The sequence below is a fragment of the Sus scrofa genome, chromosome 3 (genome assembly GCF_000003025.6).
Source record: "Sus scrofa isolate TJ Tabasco breed Duroc chromosome 3, Sscrofa11.1, whole genome shotgun sequence".
Classification (NCBI taxonomy): domain Eukaryota; kingdom Metazoa; phylum Chordata; class Mammalia; order Artiodactyla; family Suidae; genus Sus; species Sus scrofa.
In genome coordinates, this window is record NC_010445.4 from 74,905,108 (window position 1) to 74,929,567 (window position 24,460).

The 24,460-nt window shown below is 38.3% G+C and overlaps 1 long non-coding RNA gene across 2 annotated transcripts; it reads left to right on the forward strand.

The window, feature by feature from the left end:
- LOC110259995 lies at positions 369 to 23,432 on the forward strand. Of its 2 annotated transcripts, none has more exons than XR_002342625.1 (3): positions 369 to 511; positions 5,108 to 5,272; positions 13,035 to 15,593. It is a non-coding gene; the product is annotated as an uncharacterized LOC110259995 (long non-coding RNA). The 2 variants fall into 2 exon arrangements; XR_002342626.1 differs by lacking the exon at positions 369 to 511 and adding an exon at positions 22,799 to 23,432 and having other exon boundaries at positions 3,230 to 5,272; positions 13,035 to 13,165.

Below are 24,460 nucleotides of genomic sequence, written 5' to 3' on the forward strand. Positions count from 1 at the left end.
CTTTTCATGCTCCGCAAAGCCTCACGTCATCTCCCTATACAATCTGAGTTATGCGGGTGCTGTTAATAAACTGATGCTCACGAAAAAGAAATCGATTTGTTCTGCTTAAACTGGCAGACGGAGGGCTTGGGGGAAGAAAAGCCCCGAACAGCTCTCGGGGGCTGGAAGGTAATGGCACACACGCCAGCTTCACGTCGGGAAGGTGTGGTAAGAGTTTGACAGGGAAGAAGTGGCTCCTGTCCCAGGCCCTGGGAGGAGATGACCCCAGCAGGATGGTGTGCATCTGAAGGCCCAGGGCTTCCCGCCCAGCAGGGGGTAGCCAAGCGCCAGGAACCGGGTCTGCATCCACTCGCAGGATCCTTCCCTCAGCCTGCAGCAGGGCTCTCCGATTCTGGAAGCTGGCGTCCCTTGCTGGGGCTTCAATGACTCCACTAGGAGCCAGTCTCCTGAGGCCTTCCCCTGAGGGCTTGGACCTCTGACTGATTCTCTGAAACAGGAGCCCAGGAGAGGGGTGAGAGGGTGCCTTGATCTGCCCAAGGCTGGGGATGAAAAGTGGTGGGCTGGGAGGCAGATTTTACTTTTCCTTCTGACTCTTTTTCCTTCCCTTGCTTTGGGCAGAAGCCCAGAGTTCCCTGAGAAAGGACAGAGAGAGACCAAGAAGTCAGGCCAGCACATGTGAGTGTGTGAATACCTGTGCTGGCGATAGGGGGTGTGTGTGTGTGTGTGAGTGTGTGTGTGTGAATACATGTGCTGGGAGTGGGTTATGTGTGGTGTGTGTGTAAGTGTGTGTGTGAATACATAGGTTGGGGTGGGGTGTGTGTGTGGTGGTGTTGGTGTAGGTGTGTATGCAGGTGTGTGAATACCTGTGCTGGGGTGGGGGATGTGTGTGGGTGTAGGTGTGTATGTCAGTGTGTGAATACCTGTGCTGGGGATGTGCTGTGTGTGGGGGGGGATGTGTGTGTGTGAACACATGGGTTGGGAATGGGTTATGTGTGTGTGGGGGGCATGTGTGTCACTACATGGGGTGGGGTGGGGTGGTTGTGCTGGTGGTGATGTGTGTGTGTGTGTGTGTGAATACATAGGTTGGGGTGGGGTGGGTGTGCTGGTGGTGATGTGTGTGTGTGTGTGTGAATACATAGGTTGGGGTGGGGTGGGTGTGCTGGTGGTGATGTGTGTGCATGTGTGTGTGTGTGTCAATACATGGGTTGGGGTGGGGTGGGTGTGCTTGTGGTGGTGTGTGTGTGTGTGTGTGTGTGTGTGTGTGTGTGTGTGTAGCCTACCATCAGCATCCCCACAACCTCCCCAGAGAAAACCTGAGACCAGGCTGATGCAGGGGCGCCCCGGGTCTGTGAGGAAGCCCTGGCGGCTGGGGAGGCAGGAGGGCCCCGCTGCGCTTGCCCAAGGGGAGGGGGGTGGGAGGGTGATAAGGTCACTACAGGAAAAATATTTTGAAGGAAGCCCGCGTTCCTTACTGTCTGCCTAGAAGGAGCTGGAGCCTGCAGTGGTGGTGGCGCCGAGCGAGGACAGTCCGGGCCGGGCCTCCCCAGCCTGCTTCACCTTGTTGCTTCCCACTCAGGCCATTTTCGGTTGACGCTCTGCTTTTCTTTGTTCTGTTTTTCTCCCAGTGCAATGAACCCTTACATTATGGGTTTCTGTTGTAGTTCTAACCTCTAATACACAACCATTACATCTTATCTCGTCTTCTAAATGACTCTAAAATCCAATTATAAACCCCCCTCTCCTTCAAGAGCACACAACTTGCCACATTACTGAAATGCTGGGCTGCTCTTTTGTTTTTCTAAATTAATAATAACTACCATTTTCCGTCTGCTCTTAGTATGGAAGTCTTTTATATCACCATACAGCTTTCCAAAAGGCATGTTATGATTCTTTGTGCATCTTCGCTGGGCTACAAAAGAGCTAAAGATGATTTTCCAAATATTCATAAAAGATCTGTCAGTGGGTTTTTAGTATCGAAACATTTGAAACGCTGCAATCCTTGAAAGAGAAAGCATTTAAAAATGTATCAGTTAAAATTTCACCATTGCTTTACTTTGTTACAGTGAAATATAAGTCCACCACTTTTAGGGTTTTAAGAGGTTAGAACGGATTTTGTTTGTTAAAATTTTTATGGATTGAAAACCCTTAGTCCTACTAAGGTTTCAAAAGCACAAGCGATTTTTTTAAAAAAATGCAACACCCATTTTGAATTTCTCTAATCTACAGAAGTGACTGTCTGAAAGACAGATTCAGCTTCTATTTATTACAGAATATTTCAGTAAAAGTGAACACGTCAAGAACATTTTTAGGAAAACTTGAACGAGAATATCCTCAATTCCTTTTTCCGACGGAGAAGTGATTGTGATTGGTAATAGAAAATTACTCTTAAGGAAAATATGCTAAATTCAAATCTGATATTAGTAAAAGAAATCTGACTTGCTTTTGTGTTTTATAATCACAGGCATAAAATTGAACTACGATGGCTTGCAAATTCTTACTTTTTGTCTTGGGGAGAAAGTATATTTGACATACTAAGGCATCTGATGATATAGTAACAAAATATGCTTTGTGTGCAAGTATTAAAAATATTTATGTGGCTAATTGATCACTGTACTTTTTGCTTCACAAGCTTGGGCAATGTTCAGTGGAACTTTTTAATGTAAAGTCTGTACTTGTGAATCCTTTCTTATGCTCAGGCTTTAGCTGCTTAGGATAAGTATATTCTAAAATCTTGGAAAGATTGGAAAAGTTTTAAAGTGCATTTAAATTGCAACCGAGCATTTAAATAATAACGTCTCTAGTTAGATATTTGGTATATATGTTGTGCCCTGAAGTTAAATCTTTGTTCCCTTAAATAGTAAATACACGAGAGGCTGGTTACTCTTCTTTAATAAATTAACTCTAGCTAGGCCTTTTCAGAGGCCAAAGTGAGAGACAAGGGATAAAACAAAGAGGGTACAGGTGATAGGGCACCGCTTGGAATTTACAAGCTGAGTGAGGTGAATCACTAAAAAACATTATTAGATACAAAAATATAGACACCTGATTGCTATCATGAATAAAACTCAGGGGAAATGGAGTTCAGGAAAGGGAAGTCATAATTTATGTAAAAAACACGACCATTATGAGTTCCCTGGTGGCCTAGCAGTTAAGAATCCAGTGTTGTCACTGAAGCAGCATGGGTCACTGCTGTGGTACCGCTTCAATCCCTGGCCCAGGAACTTCCATGTGCTACAGGCATGGCCAAAAAAAAAAAAAGAAAAAAAAAAAAACACCCAACAAAAACACAAACATTAAAATTTTTCATATATAATAATCATACATATACAAATATATATTATATATAATTAATTGTCTTGAATAGACTCCATAATCTTAATTTAAATCATAATGGAAGCAACATACTGTCATTTTAACTATTTCAATAGTACAAGTGAGGTTGCCATGCTTCCTTCCTTTTTTTCGAACTTGTGAAATTTTCCTGTGAAAATAAACCATAGACAAGATGATTTTTGTCTTGTACCTCTAAATTCTGAATATTATCTTATAGTTTCAGTACAGCCTCAACACCATCTACTCATTTGGTTGGACAGAATCTAGCACAACTCAGTTTCTTTAAAGTTTATGTGTTTTAAGAATTGACATTATCTACTTTTACATGTACTGAAGCGTTCTACCAGTATGTTCGTTAAGGTGCTCTGATCTTTTCTTTTATTCCTAATTTTCAGTGAGTTTTAAACCATCTGGACAAAGCAGTTCAACTCAAACAATTCAAATACTCAGGTAGCCCTTGTAAAATTGATTAAAAAAAAAATATCAGAGTGCATTTCCTAGCATGTGCGACTATTGCATCGCAAACTTAGAAAAATTTAAATTTTTAATTTTGTGATTTAGCCTACTTTGTGCTGCTTCATTTCTTTTTTTTTTAATTTTAGATGAAGATTTGGGGAACTTGTTGGTAGGTTAATTCATGGACTGTGTGATCTCTAAGCTCTTTAAAATAATCTCTTATTTATATCTACTAGACAAATCAAAAGTGACTGTGATTCATGACATTTAAAAATAGTATCTAGAAGATAAGCCATAGTCTCCTAATTTATAAGCCACCTCTAGCAGGTCTTGGAGGTTTTGCGTCCATTTGGAGATAGACCAGGCCTTGGGCCACTGGAGCACCATTCGGGGTGATGTAGCAGTAAATTACTCCGCAGGGCCCCAGGGGTCCAGAAGGGTTAATGCAGCTTCCAGCAAAACGGAACACCTGGCCAGTAACTCAGGCAGGAGGACGGCCTGATTGAATCTGTCACAAGCATGTCTCAATTGTGATTTTTTAAAGAGCCGAGATGCAACAGTGGAGCCGAACTTTTCCCCTCTTCTTTTCCATCCTCAGTTTCTAGAAGACCAAGCATCAGTGCCCCTCCCTGCCGTGTCTCTGCTCTGGGAGATTATGAAGGTCTTAAAAGAGAAAGCCTATAATTTAACGTCATAATTCCATCTTTACAATGGAGATTGAAATGCAGTAATATAAAATACATAAGGCATCAAGATGTAGCAAATGTCTCCTTCCATTAGATTTTTTTATTTACAAGGGGGACAGTAATAGGAAGTGTATTTTCCATAAGATTCTGCAGCTTGGCCAGGTAACACCCGAGCAAGTGTTCTCCACTAGACCCAAATTTCTTTTAATGCTTACTAAATAAAATTTCCTGGCCCTGCAGTAAGATCAAATACAATAAAATTTAAAAGCCCAGAAAAGAAGACTCCAGTTTCTAAGATATTAGCTTATTCTTAGAAAACCCTATCTTGAAAAGTTGGATGTAAATGAACAGGCAGTTAGCATTGCCTTTATTATGCCAATAGTTTACCCAAAACAAAAAATGCTAAGAGTAGAAAGGATTCCCATTGCTTGGTCCTTGACTTCAGAAACAAAGGAACTCTAGACCTTCCACAAACTCAAAACATCCCCTCCCTTGCCTTTGATAACCATCTTTATGTCTTTATTTCTATAATATTTCAAAGCTTTTTCATGATGCTATGGACTAATTTGAAAATACCAGTTTTGAATACTAAATAATGGTGAAATAAAATTTTGTGTGAATCAATTTTTCAGCCACATGAGAAAAAAAAATACTCTATGGAAAATGACTGTTGTCACAGCAAAGGAAATGTAATGGACCTCTGAATTGGGGGAAGAAAAATCTTTGCAGTGGTGCCTATTGGAAATGACACTCAGAATAAGCATCTTTTCTTTTTTTCCGTTGAAATAAAGTTCAAGGTAACATTTAAATGAATAATTATTTACCATTTTGTTAAATGCTGGCATGTGTGGCAGGAATCATCTATTAGTACAAATGCTTTCTCTGCTTAGAATGGCTCATTAGTTTCTTTGTAGGCTGTACTGGTCTTAAGATTCAAATTCAAAATCTCCTCTGATTTTGCTGTTCCATTTCTGGCAGCTGGCCAGCGGCAGATATGCATAATATTTCACTGTTAGACCTTGCAAACATTATATCCTGCTGTGCTAAAGAAAACATTGTGTTTCTTACCACATGAAAATAATCCATCACTTTTCAATCAGCACACACACAAAAAGCTCTACCTGTTTTTTCCATCAGACTCAAGAAAAATTAATGGCCCCAATGTGAAAGGTGGACCCTCCATACATGATCCATTAAAGTACAAACTAATCAAAATATATCTAGCATCTGATTTGCTAAGCAAGATGGAACAAAAGAAGTGTGATGAAAAAAATAGATCCTTCTAAGACCCATGCAACCTCGTTCTATCAGTATTAACCTTATTTATTTTAAATGTGGGAAGACGTAAATAAAAGATCATGAAGTGGATCTGTTGAATTCAATCAATTCAGGTAGACACTCTGTATTTATCTGGAAGAGATGGCTAAAGATACCTGTTGTAGACTGGAGGAAATTTTTAAAATAAAAAACTGTTTTGAAACATAAAGACAAATTAGAAGTACTGCCCAAGTTGGTCCCTAGACAACATAATACATTAAAGTTTTCTTTGGGAGTAAAAATACCAGTGTTCATGCCTTTAAAAATAATTTCATGCCTTTAGCAATGCTGATGTTATAGCTAGTTTGAAGTGAGGCAGGAGGACTTTTCTTTCTGGGGCCATCTGACTGTTGTTACAATATTCTGATCAGAAAGTGAGCAGCGATCTCAAAGGAGTGCCAATTAAAAACAATCCATTTTACAACTTTTTAACAATTCTATCAGAATTGCTTAGATTTCTTTGCTACCACTGAGTTTTCTTTCTCCCTCTCTCTCTTGTTCTCATTCTCTTTTGTATGACCTTGTCTTATGACTTACTATATTATTACAAGCCTATTAAGAAAAATTCAGTATAATAGTGATACTAGGAAAGTATCCATGGAGTTCTCTGTGACTCAGTGGGTTAAGGATCAAGCGTTGTCACTGCTATGACTCTGGTTACTGCTGTGGCTCGGGTTTGATCCCTGCCCCAGGAATTTCACATGCTCCAGGCATGGCCAAGTAAGAAAAAAGAAGTTATCAATTCTTGCAGGTAATTTTACATATAAAATATTATTTTTTGTAGTTATACAATTTTATGTTTAAAATACCACTGTCATAGAAGACGAAATTTTCTCTACCCTACTCAGTTCTTCTGGCTGGTCCAAGAACTAAATAGACTTGAGACAGGTTAACAGGAGAAAATTAAACAAAAGTTTAATAACATGTATACATAGGAGATATACAGGAAAAGCTGAGTAACTTACCAAAATGACCGAAGCCCTCAACTTAAATACCATCTTCAGCTAAACACAAAAGAGGACGTTGAGGGTAGTGCTTTGGGACTTCAAAAGGGAGGAAGGCAATTCACAAGGAATTGGAAAAGCAACCGTTTGGTAAACAAGTCCTTGCTGGGCCATACAGAGATGGTGGGACACAGAGTGGACTCTGATCCCTAGGCTCTGCTGAGTTTCCTCCACCACACTTAGCCCATATTCTTTGGAGGTATCTCTGGTGATAGCTCAATTCTGGGAACAGACTCCTTATCAAATGCTATAGGCAGCTAAGGGAGAGGAAAATGAAACAAACAAAAAGACTCCCTGAATCTTCTATATCTTGGGGAAAAAAAATCAGCCTAAATTAATCAACATGCCAAAGAGATTTGTCTTGGGGTGGCAGATTTTGTTGCTCTAACAATCCTGCTTTTGAAACTTCTCGAAGAAGTTTCACAATTCCGGCGGTTGATTGCTTTATGTCTCATGAGGCCAATCTCAGTCTGACAATAGGTGAGTTCAGGTAAACTCATTTCAGAAGGCAGTGCTGCATGTGGGCTTATAAAGTTAGGCTTATAAGGGGCAAGCAATCAGATATTTTTAAGAGGTATTACTGTGGAGATAAAAGAAAAACAAAGGTTAAACGGTTGGAGTAAATTAGAAACCTAGAGTCTGAGTCCTGAGAGCTGCCAGTTAGGAACACTTCTGGGTATCAGGTTCAAAGCATCTTAGGGTGGACTGAGGACAGGCGGAGACAATCCGATGGATTTTCCTGGTTTGTAGTTTGAATGTCTCTGATGATGTCATCAGGTGTTCGGGTCAACTTTCTGAGTGGCTTAACAGCAACAGGCATGAAAATCATCTAAACATGGGCTACTGTGGTAAAATCTCAAGTTTATAACAACTTGCTCAGCTTCTGTTTGCAGGGCTTTAGCAAAAGGGCAGCTTTAGTTCTCAATGAGCCCAAGTCAAAAGTAGGTGAAAAACTGGAAATGTTTGTTTGGAGAGCTGTAACCAAGTAACTGAAGAAACTCAGAAGAATTCAGAACCCAGTACAGTTCACAGGTTGAGAAACAAAATCTCAAAAGACAATGAACAGAACTAGAACCTAATATCCACAACTATGTATAATAGTTTCTCCTGAGACTAAATTTTCTCTCTTTAAAATCACCTTCATTTTGGGAGTTCCCATTGTGGCTCGGTGGAAATGAATCTGACTAGTATCCATCAGGATGCAGGTTTGATTCCTGGCCTCACTCAGTGGGTTAAGGATCTGGCATTGCCTTGAACTGTGGTGTAGGTCATAGACGTGGATGGGATCCCACGTTGCTGTGGGTGTGGTGTAGGCTGGCAGCTACCACTCCAGTTTGACCCCTATCCTGGGAGCCTCCATATGCCTCGAGTATGGCCCTAAAAAGACAAAAAATAAAGTAAAATAAAATCACCCTAACTTTTCAAAGTTAGCTGAGATTTTATCAAAAATAGCCTAATTTAGGCTAATTCGTTTGCAGAATAAGTCTAGTTTTCAATAAAATTAGCTTGATTATTTACATAAGCCTAGCTAGAATAGACATTGACCATATACTCTTCACATACTCTTTTTTTTTTTTAGGGCTACAGCTGTGGCGTATGGAGAGTCCCAGACTATGGGGTTGAAGCTAAGGGGTTGAACTGGAGCTGTGGCCACTGGCCTATGTCTGTGACCTATACCACAGCTCACGGCAATGCCAGATCCTTAACCTACTGAGCGAGGCCAGAGATTGAACCTGTGTCCTCATGGATACTAGTCAGATTCATTTCTGCTGAGCCATGAGGGGAAGTCCCATATACTCTTTTAAGCCTGCTTTACTGGAACTTTCCATAAAGAACTTCCAGATTGAATTTTTAAATGCCTCTTGAGGCCAAGAAGCCAAGCCAAGAACTTACCATCCATTTGCTTATAATATCCATAGATTTGGGTGAACATCTCTCTTCTTGAGACCCTCAAAATATCCTAAGGTTCTTGCACCTGCCAGGAAGTGACCTCCCTTACTCACCTGGTAAGGCTGCTGGGAACCCTGTAAGCAAGGCAGGCTATTTTTCCAAGGGGCTGTATGGCTCCATAAAGTCAATCTTAGGTCCTTGACACTCTCTGGTCATATCTGATTTGATGTACATTGTCAATTATGGCATTCTAGTCAAAGCCTTGGTAATGTAACTCATTTTCCAATTGTGGCCTCTTACAAGGACTAGAGATTCTTAGTGAACTTATATAAAACTATAGTGCCATGAAAATAAGGATACTCTCTAAGGGTTTCCAAATTCTGGAGGGATCAAGTAGGAAGAAAATCGTAAATGTTTCAATTCTGACACAAAGGTATAATTTACCAAATTGCTGTAAATCATAGTTAGCTTAAGATAAAAGGTTTCTCTATACCTGGAAAACAAAGATTAAAAAGCCAGTAATATTTCAGACAAAAAGTAATGAGAATTATAATTATATTTATCAGTTCATTCAGTTCTATGTAATTAATTCTTGTTGATCGTGATCTTTTGTTAGCACTTTTATGAAGCCATCAGGTTTTCCATTAAAGTTTTGTAATTTCTTATTCAGTTCAGTGGTAAGATCTGAAAGTTATCAGAAAGTATATTTGTCAAAAAGTTTTTTCTATGAGTGCTTTTGAAGATGAAGCATTTTTGTAAAAGCATCAGAACAAAACAGTAACTGTCTATAAATGACAAAGGACTTAAAATGATATGGTTAAAGAGTTGATTCATTATAATAAAATTGACAAAGAAACTTGGTTATTTCTGTGATACATAAAATTTTAAGATAATGAATGACGATTGGTAATATTTTATCAGGAAATACCATATTTTTAGGAAGTTTATATAATTTTTCAACACATGTAAAATAACATTCGTGCAGTGTAACCTAAGGTTTATCATCACTTATTTGACAATACTTTTCATATAAATTAACTAGTTTAATATCTAACTAGTTTAATATCTCTCTTTGAGATGTTTTATGAGACCTTGGAAAAATCTCAAAGTTAGCTGGAAGGACTTTATTTAGAATTTGACTTGAGGAAGTTTGTTGAAGATATCAAAAATTTTCAAAACATTTGGTCAAAAAGGACCTGAAATCACTGAGGAACAATAGTTATCCACTTAATCAGTAACAACAAAAGGTTTCAAAGGCAAATATAGAAAGGTAACAGATTACTTACACTCTGTTACAAAAAGCAGATCAATAGTCTGAGAAATTTTTTCTCTTAATGAGAGAGAAAACCAAATTCTTCCCCCCCCCCACTTGATTTTTAGGGCTGCACCTGCTGCCTGGAAGTTCTCAGCTGGAGGTTGAATTGGAGCTACAGCTGATGGCCTATGCCACATCCACACCAGATCCAAGCCCCATCTGTGACCTACACCACAGCTCGTTGCAATGTTGGATCCTTAACCTACTAAGCAAGGCCAGGGATCAAATGCACATCTTAATGGATACTAGTTGGGTCCATTATCACTGAGCCATGAGAGGAACTCCCTCATTTGAGACTGTAAATAAAAGTGGGCATCTATGAAATAAACACATTTATTTGTTTACATTTCTTTGATTTTTATTGTCAACTGGATTTTGCTATTAGTATAAATACCATGGAGAAAGGGAGAAGGGAACCCAGTCTGTTTGATCATCTGTCTGTCTTCTTTGGAGAAATGTCTATTTAGACCTTCTGCCCATTTTTTTTTAATTGGGTGGGTGTTTTTTTGATATAAAGCTGCGTGAGATATTTGTATATTTTTGAGATTAATCCCTTGTCAGTTGCTTCATTTGCAAAGATTTTCTCCCATTCTGTGGGTTCTCTTCTTGGTTTAGAATATAATATTTGGACATCATCTCTGATAGGGATTGGAAAACCAGTACAGGTAGGCCAAATTTGCCTGGTGCCTTTTTTTTTTTGTAAATAAAGTATTATTGAATACTACCTTGTCCTTTTGTTTATATGTTGCCAATGTCTGCATTTCTGCAATAATGGTAGAATTGAGTAGTTGCCATAGAAACCACAAAGTCTAAAATATTTATTATTTGAAACAAAAAAAAATTGGATGATCCTTGACCTATGACAATCCACAAATTCCAAACTTTGTTTCTGCAATTGGCCCAGAAATATCTTTGTAGTTAAATGTAGTAAAAGAAAAGGATGAAAATCCTTTATCAATTCTGAAATTTTTCAAAGGAATTTCGATTTCTCTTTCCTTATGTAATTTACACACCACCGCATTCTCTGCTGCTATGTTACTTACTCATCCGTTTATTTCGCTCTTCTGTTTAGTAAAAAGCTCTTTTAACAAAGACGTTATCGTCTCTTGAGGAGATATAGGGATGATCAGGGAAAGAACAATTGTTTTATATTTGGTCACAAGAAATTCTGCCTGGACAAACTGAGATTTAAGTTTATTATGAAAAAAAAATTAACTGCAAAGAAACAAAAGGAGGTAGAGGAAATGAATAAAGAGATTGAAGTCAAAATACTCAAAGGGTGTTCAGTACATGAGCAAGTACTACACAAACTAGATTGGAATGTTCATATAGGCCACTGGAAATAGGGCTGGACTTCAAGGGAACTTGGTGTCTAAGAATTTGACAGATTTCTTTGTTGCTTGTTACTCTAGTGTAATCTCCAAACCAGCATCAGGATGCTCTGGAACCTGTTAGAAATGCATAGTTTCTGCCTCCCTGACAAAGAGCCTGGGTCCCTTGGCTCAACCCCTCACTGGGGACCCAAGTCCTTTTACACAGGAATGGGTAAAATGACAAGAGGATGGAGAGAAGTTTCTGGGACTTCTTGATGTGAGAACTCCAGGAGCTGTGTTACCAAAACCCATTGATAGAACCCTAATGTGGGCTAAAATGAGACTGGGAAAGTGTAAACATGCAAGATTAATAGGATTATAATGTTTGGAAGAGTTTATGTCAATGTTGCCTAAGTACTTTATGGGAAAACTGCTCAGTCTGGCCAAAATGCTTCCCCTACCCAGTGTTGTAAAACCAAGGATTTTGTTTGTTTGTTTTTGTTTTTTTAAAAAATATTCTTTAATTTATTTTTATTGAGGTATAGTTGATTTACAATGTTGTATTAGGGTCAGGTGTAACAGCAAAATGATTGTTACACCTATGTCCATAAAATGATATGATAACTCTTCCATAAACTTAGCCAATGGTGGGGAGGTTCCTTTTGTGAAGGTCATAGAGCATGTTCAGGAGAAGCTTTTGATAAGTCACTTGAGTACAGAAGACTCCAAAGGCAAACTCCAATAACAACATGGGCATGTTTTCTAAAGGTGGAGAGACATTAACTGCATGCATTTTGTTTTGTCTATGAGCATATAGGTTCAGGTGGAGGTAAATTGCTCTGTAAAATAAAGGAGAGGGGAGCCATATTTGAAAGAAGAGTAGAAAAAATAATTTCAGCTGCAAAGTATAGGAGACAGCACTTGGAGGAAGGTCAGTGTCACATGATTGGGGACTGTGGCATAAAGTACCTTGTCTAACTCCTGAAACATCATCAGTTGTCTCCATTGCTTACTCTGAATTATTTTTCTTATCGAGTTTTATTTAGGGATAGGGAGTGGTATGGGAGGAGAAGCAGAAGGGATGCCAAAATGTGAGTCATGGTGAATGCGGTAGACAAAATAGCAAGAGAAGGGGAGGTCAGCTGACTTCAAGGTTACATCAATATCTGATGAGAAAATTAGGGCTTCTCCAGCACTTGTTATCAATTTGTGCATTTAATTTTCTAGCCCTGTCTTTTTAAGACACTGTTTAAAATCCCTCTTTGCATTAACATTCCCTTCCTCCCTCTCTCCTTCCCTCTGTTCTTTCCTTCCTTCCTCCCTCTCTCCCTCCTTTCGCCTTTTCTTTCTTTCACTTTCTTTTTATTTCTCTTTATTTCTCCCTCTTTCTTTCACCACTGAGATAGTTTTAAACTATCGCTCTGATAGTTTTTATTATGTGAGCACGCAATACCTATGTTGAATTCCTAACATAGAGAGAATAACATTAAACTAATCAATGTAATCAATTTAAACAGATGCATCTAAAATATTTTAATCTACATATTTCCTGATTATTAAAGAGCATTCATGGATATTATACATTTAGCAGTAGTATATTATAAATATATATGCATCTGGTTTGATCAGTCTACATTACGTTTTAGACTTTTTCCCCAAGTTAGTAAGTTTCTCAAAAAACACCTTTTAAAAAATATTTTATTATGAATTGCTTTTCTAGAGCTTGAAGTGTTTTGAAAGAAAATGGTGCATTAAAAATATGGGCATATCTTAAATGAATATTCTTGGACTGTTCTCCAATATTCAACATTGTAAAGCCCACAGGAAAATTGGAAGACATGTCAAATGAAGGTAAGAAAGTGAAAGTAAATCATGTGAAGACGAGATACATTGGAATAAAGGATCCATTAATGGATTGACTGACTCAATGCAGTCTAGGACTGGCTGACTCTGCTATGTAAGGCATTGGGCAAGAGATGATTGGTCAGGTAGTAAAGTCACGTTCTTCAGAAAAGTCTCTCTTCACAGGCTCTTCTCAAATTGGAGAAAAAAATTAGAAGCATAATCAACATCCTTATTTAGCATGATAATTACTGGCTAGTTATTCAAAAGAACCTAATCAGGTAAGAGTTTATCATAAGCATATTTATTCAGCTATTATTCTATCACTATGGTTGTTTATTAAGGCAGTCTTCTCAGTATATTTAATAACGTCTATGTATACATAAGGGCATTGGTTTTCGTGAGCTTATTTCTTTACATAAGAAAAGCTTTCATAGAAAATGTATATGTGTTCACCAGAGATTAATACATTATGTTGTGACTGTTTCAGAGAAAAGTCCATTCCAATCAGTAGTCCTATTAATACAGATATTATGCTCAAAAAATTTCAGAAAAGAGATTTTATCTACTTGTTTAATTTATTACAGCTTTACTGAGGTATAATTGACATTCAACAAGCTGTGTGTATTTAAAGTATGATATCTGATACATTTTGCATATATATACACCCCTGAAGCCATCACCCCATTCAATATAGTGAGTATATGCATCACCCCCAAAGGTCTTCTCATGCCCCTTTGTAATCTATCTTGACACCCCCCCCCCCACACACACACTCTTCTGCAGCAACCACTGCTGTTTTCTGTCACTATAGTTCTGTCTGGCTTCTTTCACTGAGTATAATTATTTTGAGATTTGTCCATGTTACTGCATGTATCAATAGTACATTCTCTCCTCTTGCTGTTAAGTATTCCACCTTTGGATGAGTGCACCTCACTTTGTTCCACTGTTTGAAGAGCATTTTGGTTTCTAATTTGGGGCTTTTGCAAAGAAATTTCTATATTTTAAATGTCTTGGTATGGACATATGCTTCCATTTTACAGGTTAATGCCTAGGAGTAGAATGTTGTAGTTTTTGAGAACAGACAGACTATTTTCCAAAGTACCATTTTACGTTGTGAAAGTGTAGGGTACCCCCAGCAGTATGTGAGAGTTTCAGTTCCTTTACATTCTCAATAACACTTCCTATGGTCCGTAGTTTTCATGTTAGCCATTTTAATGAGTGTGTAGTTATAGTTCAGTAGGAGTTCAGGTAAGTGATCTTAAAGACTTCCTTGCTGGGGAAATGGGAAGGTAACCACACAAATTTAGTTTTCTTTTGCTTTCTTCCCTGCTCTAGATATTTCAAATTGAACATCTATTTTCAAACCTTTTTCTCTGCCCTACCATAGTCAAGAAATTTCACTCACCTCTCCCCTTTGATTCTTGGGGGCAATCGTGTGCCCTTAAAGGAGCTACAACAAGAATTAGAAGTGCCCTGGGGCAAGGTAAAAGGTGGCCCATGTAATCAATCATATCTGCTTCAGTGAACTGTAATGTCCCTGTGTACAGGAAAACATCTTCAGTGAGGCAGACTTATTTCCATGAAGTCCTTAACATTTGGGGGGATAGAAAGCTGTTCCGACATTTGCTTCTATGAGGCTCAGTCATATCTACTCTTCTTGGGTGTGTAGTCAATTGTATTGTGCAGTTATGGTAGCATGTACAAATGGAAGAATAGGTAGATCAGAAGACCACCTATCTTTTTTTTTTTTTAAATGCTATTAATAATTCAGGCTAAGGAACAAGGTCAGTTGCATATTATCCAACATTACAATAGCCATTTAAAAAATACCGAATAGTGGCCACTGTCCTGGGTTTCATTAAGATTTATTCCCCCCAAATCAAGGAAAGTAAATGGCTTGGAGATAGACATGTGACCTTGAGGAACCATTTCCAAGAGACACAAAGGAAAACAACTTACTAGTGACAGCATTAGGGAAAGTAGCTATAACGTCACCAAATAATAATTGTCAAAAAAACTGTTACAAATCCCAAGTACATGCAACTTTATAGGGAAGTTGTTTTATAATCAGTTTTATGTTTTCTGTTTTCATTGAAGTTTAGATATGAACCTAGGATTTTATTTAGCTACTGAGAAGGTAAGATTAAGTCTTTAAGATACGTGCTCTTCTTTGTGCACATTCCCATATGTCATTACAAACTACTCTCAAACAACACACAGGAGAAATGGGAAAAATCTCTAGTCAATCTCACCCTTCAGAAAATTATTCCTGAATTATATGTGATATAGTGGACACCACAAACTCTAAGAGTCTGATCTACATCTAAGTATCTACTTTTTTTTTTTTAAGGCCATAGGTGCAGCCCATGGCAGTTCTTAAGCTAGGGGTTGAATCAGAGCTGCAGTTGCTGGTCTACACCACAGCCACAGCAACACTGGATCCGAGCTGCATCTGAGACCTATGCTGCAGCTCGTGGCCATGCCAGATCCTTAACACACTGAGTGAGGCCAGGGATCGAACCCGCATCCTCATGTATACTGGTTGGGTTTGTTACCACTGAGCCACAACGGGAACTCCTAATTTTTTTTTAAATTGAAGTATAGTTTATTTACAATGTGGTAGTTGCTGCTGTACAGCAACATGATTCAGTTATACATATATATACCTTCTTGTTTTTATATTGTTTTCCATTATGGTTTATCACAGGATATTGTACAAAGTTCCCTGCTATACAGTAAGCTGACCTTGCTGTTTATCCAAGTGGGAGGTTGTGGTTAGCAGATTTAAGGGTCTAATCTTGATCAAGATGCTGGTTGTGATGAGAGTGAAGAAGCTGATGATGAGGATGAAGTTAATGATGAGGCTGGTAACAATAATCCTACTAATGATAATGGCAGCTAGCACTTTCAGAGCTCTTAGTCCGGGCCAGCACTCAGCTAAGTGCTTTGCATGCATTGTCTCATTTAATCTTTGCAAAGCCCTGTCAAGTCGGTACTATTATTATCACCCTTTTACAAGGAAGTTTAGTGAAATAAATTACATAGACCATATACCCCTTGGTAAGCCCTCTCCATTCTAGTCTTGTCTCTCTGATACTAGAAAAGAAAGGACTTAGCTCTGATAATTATTATTAGCAGACAAATTGGAGGACAGACAACATACAATTTGGTTGGAGGAAGAGCTTGATAGCGTTCAACCTGGCTAACAATCAGTTAATGGATGTAGATGTATCAGGAATGAGGGCGAAAGCTCCTCAAGCAGTAGACCATTATGCAGCGGCTCGGCATGTTTATTAATCATTGTGCACAATTAAAATGCCATTTCATCCCTCTAATTAAAACAAGTAGTTCCCTGAGGCTAGCACCTGAACTAATGAAGCCTGGTTGCCTCAGGATCTTACTTAGGGAAGGGAATTAAACAATGGAGGAAGCCGTCTGTTTTCCAAGTTGCCCAGACAACATCAAACTGTGTATGACATCATGAGGGAGTGGACCAGTGGAAGCTATGATTTTAAAGAGCCAGGGATGCTTCTGTTTCAGAGCAAAGGCTGGGGTTACATGTGGAAATTATTCTAGCTTTTGGATTGGTCAGGTCCTATCTTTTGACATTCTGTGTACTTAACCATTAATTCTGAATTATCTCCCTGCTGGCACGTGAAATGGGAGCCTCGATGTTCAGCGGAAAGAGTTCCAGTGATGGTATAATGGCATCTAAGTACTTGAGGGAGCTGCAGGGATTTCTGAAATTGGTTGATTCTGCAAATCAAAGGGAAGATAGACAGACTGTGGAATAATAATCTGAAACAGTGGAGAGATGAATGGGCCAGATGAAGGAAAACCCAAGATGCAGGCCAAGCTTTGTCTCCTGAACTAAATGATCCTGAACAAGGCTCTTAGTTTCTTTATTACAAAATGAGAGGATTAGGTGATTATTAAATTTTATTCTAGTTCTAAAATTCTATGGCTTTGGGAGAATTCGTGATTAGTAAAACATCTCAAAGAGTTTTCATCCTGTCTTAATGCCCTTACAAATTTGGCTGCATCAAGGTTTGCTTATTTTTCCCTTCTCATTTCTGTTTGGTTTACCATATATCTTCTGTGTCTGGTACTATACCTTGCACAGATCAACCGTTCAACTAAAATATCTGCAGAAGACACACATCAGGTTAAATTCATAGAGCTCAGTAACTCAATGGCTTCAGTGCTCTTCTCCTAAATATTTGATACTAAAAAGAGTCACCCTACAGAGGGTTCTGCATTGCTCATCTGGGCAAGGAATGGCAAGTCTGAGGATTATAAGAGCTTCTTCCATTCTAGCCAATCTGCCAGCTCAGTTTCCTACAATTCTGTGCTTGAAAGGGATGGTCCATGTTGCCTCCATTTGCAGTAGGAAAAGTCAGAGTTTATGCTTCTTTGGCTTTACCTGTTACTCTCTTCGTCCTTATGGTTTTCTGGTGTCCCAGAAAAATATCTATGCCTAGACGTTTGAAGAACATAGATGTGTTTGTTCTTAATCTAGTTTATTATGGGTCACAGAGTTCTGTGATATTCTGACAAATCTTTTGGAAACTCTCACCAGAAAATGACAAAAATTTTTTTTGCAAACAACTCCCTAAAATTTAGGGACATTCTCAGGCTCCCTAAAATTTATTCCTGGAGCTCATATGAAGTTAAAATTCCTACTATAAAGAATGACATAGGAATTTTCAGTAGTTCTTTAGGGGGCCTGTGTTTAGTCACCCCCCTTGCTTCCCTCCAGAAACTGAAGAACGCTGTCCACCTAATAGATGAGTAGGTATTTTTTTTGATAGAGAGAGAATCAGTAAATCGAGTGCTTGCCAATGTTGTCTTTTACATGTGCTTGGCAGGCTCCAGAATGAGAGCTCCCATGATTTCAGTTATTACCTCTTCTACCTTCTTTATTTGCAGCCTTGCAGCTTGCATCAATGTCTATTTTATTTTATTTTACTTCATTTTTTGACTGCATCTGTGGCACATGGAAGTTCCCTGGGCCAGGGATTGAATCTGCGCTAGAGATGCGCTGTACACTACAGATACAAAAATGCTGCAGGGTGGTTATCCCACTGTGCTGGGCTGGGATCAAACCGGCGCTGCCACAGCGACAAGCCGGATCATTAACCCACTGTGCCACAGTGCAAACTCCACAATGTCTTTATTTTTTATTTTTTTTGTGTGTGTGTCTTTTTGCCATTTCTTGGGCCGCTCCCGTGGCATATGGAGGTTCCCAGGCTAGGGGTCGAATCGGAGCTGTAGCCGCCGGACCGTGCCAGAGCCACAGCAAAGCGGGATCCGAGTTGCATCTGTGACGTACCCCACCGCTCACGGCAACGCCGGATCGTTAACCCACTGAGCAAGGCCCGGGATCAAACCCGCAACCTCATGGTTCCTAATCGGATTCATTAACCACTGTGCCACGACACGAACTCCAATGTCTTTATTTTAAACAAGACCACAATGAGGTGGTAGTAGACATACTAGTAGAAAACAAGCCAAGTATAGAAAAATATTAGGACCTTCATCATCATACTATCTATCCTTTTCTTTGGGTCAGGAGGAAATTGGTAACTGGAGATAATGAACTTGGGTGTTAGGATCCAAGAATTTAAGAGTTTAATCTTTCTGATGTGGGGCAATTATTCATATGTTGACTTTATATTTTTCTTTCAAAACAAACTCAGTCTCTCTTATGCATCATAGTAGGAACTATAACTTGGTCAATGAGATATCCAGGAACTAATAGAAGTCAACGAATAACTCAGATTAAGTAACATGATAATTGGGTTTCCTATGCATTTTTTTTTTTTTTGGTATTAAAACAAGTTAATCAACCATAAAACAAAAACACATCAGAATCCAAGGTTTTATTCAATTAACTTCTGGCCTTAAACATGTTTTTTTTGTTGTTTTTTTTTTTTTTGCTTTCTTTCAAATCATTATGTCATATTTCCCCAAGACAGAAAGGATTTATAGGGTGGGAAATTCCAAAGATGGAATAAGAACCAGTTCTTTTAAACTATATTATTTTACCCATAATTATTATTTTTAGTAAAAATGAAAAACAAAAGTTTTCTTCTTGCCCAGAGGGAGATAAAATCTTGAACTTACAAGTTCAAGCAGAGGGACTTCTATAGATATTTGTTTGAAGTGACCCTTATATTCTTATATCATATTTACTCTAAAACATTAGATGAATGAGAAACCTGGAAGGCAAAATAGCTATTAATATAATACCATCAACATACAATTTCATGCCTAGATGCTTTGTTTTAAATTGATTTACAACTTCTTAACATTTTTTCTTGATATTAAGGTCAGAGATTCATAGTCAAACTAGGAAAGTGTAAACCTTTAATGGTCCCCAAATCATAGCTTTTGCTTTCCTGGATGTTAGCCTTTGGAAAAGAAGCTCAAGCCTATATATTGCCAAACTATTGTGGTAGAGTTTAAGGAGCAGAAGAGATTTACTTTTGGGTCAGATGAAACAGGTTAAAATCCCATATGCCGCATATTTAGTTGTGTGATACTGGGTAAGTTATTTAATCTATGTGAGTCACAGTTTCTAGCTGTATTTGAGAGAAAAATATTTCATAAGGTTCATGGATCAGTTTCATAAGGTTCAAAGGATCGGTTCCTCCACTATTTCTTGGATCGTCACTATATATTTGAGTAGCATCATTATAATGTCAAGGGTAGTATAAAAGATGCAGATGGAGTAGGAAGTAAACAGAGATTAGCAAAGGCTGGGGGTCCAAATTTTGGTAGGTAACCTAAGGATAAACCTGTAACTGACTTTCGGATGTGAGAATGGGTCACTCACTGGTCAAGAACACTGGGAGTTCAGACTGTAATCAGTGTTGGCAAAGGGAAATCCAGGGGGCTGGGTATGGTTTGTGAAATATCCATAATCTGGCCAATGAGGGAAGGGATAAAGGAGTCAAATGCTGGGAAATTGGAGAAATTACATATGGATTGTAGATTAGATAATTGTATCATATCAATATTAAACTTTCCAAATAAATGTCCCTTAGTTATGTAGGAGAATGCCCTCGTTCTAAATGAATATATGCTCTCTATAGGTAAAGTTGCAAGTTTTCTGCATCTCTCTCTCAGTGGGTTCAGGAAAAAAAATTATCTGTATAAGAGAGAATGTGGAGGAGTGATAGAGAAAATGTAGTTAATTGTTAATAATTGGTGAATCTGGGTGAAGGGTAGATGAGAATTCTTTGTACTGTTCTTGCAACTCTTTTGTAAGTTTAAAATTATTTCAGAATAAAAAGTTCTTTTTGTTAAAATATAGTTGTTTACAGTGTTATGTCAATTTCTGCTGTACAGCATAGTGAGCTGGTCACACATATGTACCTTCTTTTTCTCATAGTATCTTCTATCATGTTCTACCCCAAGAGATTGGATATAGTTCCCTGTGCTGTAGAGTAGGACCTCATTGCTTATCTATGCTAAGTGTAATAGCTTGCTTCTACTAATCCCAAATCTCCATGCATCCCACTTCCTCCTCCCTCCTCCCTGGCAACCACAAGTCTGCTCTCCATGTCTGTGATCTATTTCTGTTTTGTAGATAGGATCTTTTGTGCCATATTTTAGATTCCACATATAAGTGATGACATATGGTACTTGTCTTTCTCTTTCTGACTTAACTTCACTTAGTATGGAATCTCTAGTTCTATCCATGTTGCTGCAAAAGGCATTACTTTGTCCTTTTTATGGCTGAATAGTATTCCATTGTGTATATATATATGTGATATATATATATCACATCTTTTTAATCCATTCATCTGTCAATGGACATTTAGGTTGTTTCCATGTCTTGGCTATTGTGAATAGTGCTGCAATGAATATACAGGTGCATGTATCTTTTTGAATGAAGGTTTTCTCCAGATATATGCACAGGAGTGGATTGCTGTATCATATGGTAGTTCTATATTTAGTTTCCTGAGGAACTTCCATGCTGTTTTCCACAGTGGTTGTACCAATTTACATTCCCACCAAGAGCGAAGGAGGGTTCCCTTTTCTCCACACCCTCTCCATCATTTCTTATTTGTTGTCTTGATAATGATGGAAATTCTGACCAGTGTGAGGTGGTACCTCCTTGTAGTTTTGATTTGCATTTCTCTAATAATTATTGATTGAGCATTTTTTCAAAAATTAAAATGTTTTTAAAAAGATGTCAAATATTCGTTCATTCCTTTGCTCAAATCTATATACTAAGAACTTGCATAGTTTCTGGTACTGCAACAGCTCATTGTCTAGTGGGGAACAGGCAGCATTCATGCAATAATTATAATACACTGTCATCAGTGCTGATAATAGTAACACAGTCCTTTGGGAATCAAGAAAGTAGAACAGGAGTTCCTGTCATGGCTCAACAATGGTTAATGAACCTGACTAGCATCCATGAGGACACAAGTGTGATCCCTGGTCTTGCTTGGTGAGTTAAGGATCTGGCATTTTCATGAGCTGTGGTGTATAGGTCACAGGTACGGCACAGATCCAGTGTTGCTGTGGCTCTGGCATAGGCTGGTGGCTACAGAACTGATTGGACCCCTCGCCTGGGAGCCTCCATGTGCTGTGCTGCAGGTGTGGCCCTAAAAAGACAAAAAAAAAAAAAAAGGAAAGTAGAACAGTCAACATTAGAGGAGTTGAGAAAGCTTTTTGACCCATTAATGTTTGTGGAATAGGGAAGGAACATTAGGAACATTTGATCTGGATGTTAAAAGATAGGTAGAAGTTTGTCAAGGTGAAGATGCAGGAGAAGAAGATTCTGCTTTCGGAGAAACAGAATGGCTACATATTGAAATCACAAGGTCCTGAATATAAGGAGAATGATGCAAAATTCAGTAGCATCAAGGAGGTAGGCAAGGAGGGGAGTGAGTCCAGACAGGGAAGTCTTCATATGCTGGTTCTGCTTTTGTTGGATGAACAAATGGAGAGCTATCAGAGATTTACTAAAGTGTTGACTGACATGACAATTTTGGTTTTTACGGGAAACAATGATAATAGCAGGTTGTGGATGGACTAGACTGAGAATAGTCAGTCACAGAAGTATCAGGAAGTTCCTTGACTTAACAAATACTTTAATAATTTTCGTGGGGTAGGAATAGTCACCTTGAGCATATACCTCTCTAAGTTCCTGAATTTTAGAGCATTTCCAATTTCAGAATAAATATTTCATTTATTCTCTAAGGAGCTCTGTGGGGTAGATAGTATTAGCAGCATTTATTTACATTTGTAGATGGAGAAAGTGAAACTTTGAGAAGATGAAAGATTTACCTATCTTCCACTAGTGGAATTCACTTCCATTCCACTAAGTGGATGCCAGGTTTAACTGAGATATTTGATTTCCAAGATCAATATTTTTTTCCTATCAAACAAATGTGCCATAGTCAACTGTATTTTCAGCTGAGCATGAAAATTATGTCATTGCAAAAACAGCTGCAATCATTCACCTTTCTGAATCTATATACTTGGGCATTTCCTTCCCACCTTCACTCTGGATTTACCCATTTAACTTCCTTTGGCCAATGAGACAGTGCAAACATTACCAAATTGGAGATTTGAAAAGCATTCCTGTAACAGGGTTTTCCCTCTCTTGCTGCTCCTTAGAACCCTGAACCTGGCCCATGGATAAACCTTTGCCAGCCTTCTGTGTGAGAGACGTGCCCGAATATCGCAGTTGCCTCAGCTGAATTCAGGACAACTACCAGACATATAAGTGAGGCCATGGTAGGTTATCCAGCCCCGGCTAAGTGCGTCCAGCCCAGAAGAATCACCCAGGTGACTCACAGACTTGTTTATTGTTTTAAGGCATTAAATTTTGGACTTAATATGCAGCAAATGCTGATTAATAGTCTAATATAAAGTAATTCTACAGATACTCTTGGAGATCTATAGATATTTTGGCAAAAAGATAACAAGCAACAAGACAGCATATGTATTTCTAGCAATTAGAGTTATGATTTTCATACTTTATCATATGCAAGTTATCTGGGCAACTTTTAAAAAATTCAGACTTGGAATCACTCCAGGTCCACTAAATTAGTACTGTTGTGGCAAAAGTATAGAAGTTTGCATTTTTAACAAGCTACCCTGTGATTCTTATAGTCACTAAAATTTAAAATAAATTAGCATATTATTTTCCCTATGTTCTCAAATATTCTCACACGAATATCTTTTATTACTTTGAAAAGTTACTGGAAATTAACTTTTATTTATTTATTTTAAATTTGAATTGTAAGATACATTTTATTTTTGTTTTGTTTTGTTTTTTTAATTATTATTTCCCAATATGATTTTTTTTTCTACTGTACAGCATGGTGACCCAGTTACACATACATGTACACATTATATTTTCTCACATTATCATGCTCCATCATAAGTGACTAGATATAGTTCCCAGTGCTACACAGCAGGATCTTATTGCTAAACCATTCCGAAGGCAATAGTCTGCACTTATTAACCCCAAATTCCCAATCCACCCCACTCCCGCCCCCTCCCCCTTGGCAACCACAGGTCTATTTGGCAACCACAGGTCTATTTGCCAAGTCCATGATTTTCTTTTCTGTGGAAAGGTTCATTTGTGCCCTATATTAGATTCCAGATATGAGTGATATCATATGGTATTTGTCTTTCTCTTTCTGACTTACCTCACTCAGTAGGAGAGTCTCTAGTTCCATCCATGTTGCTGAAAATGGCATTATTTCATTCTTTTTTTATCACTGAGTAGTATTCCATTGTGTATATATACCATCTTCCTAATCCAATCATCTGTCAATGGACATTTAACTTTTATTTAATTAATTAATTAATTAATTAATTAATTTTTTGTCTTTTTGTCATTTCTTGGGCCACTCCCACGGCATATGGAATTTCCCAGGCTAGGGGGCCAATTGGAGCTGTAGCCACTGGCCTATGCCAGAGCCACAGCAACGCGGGATCCAAGCCGCGTCTGCAACCTACACCACAGCTCATGGCAATGCCGGATCCTTAACCCACTGAGCAAGGGCAGGGACCGAACCTGCAATCTCATGGTTCCTAGTCGGATTCATTAACCACAGTGCCACGATGGGAACTCTGACATTTAACTTTTAAACCTCTATAAAGTCACAGGAATCTCTGAAAGTTTTTTTCTTTTTCTTTGTTTTATGTAGTGTCATTCTCTAGAGTGTCTATGGATTTATTATATAAGAAGAAACAAAACACTTAAATAATCTAAACAGTGACTAGATGTTACTGAAAACTGGCAACATGTATAAGTTCATTGTTTCA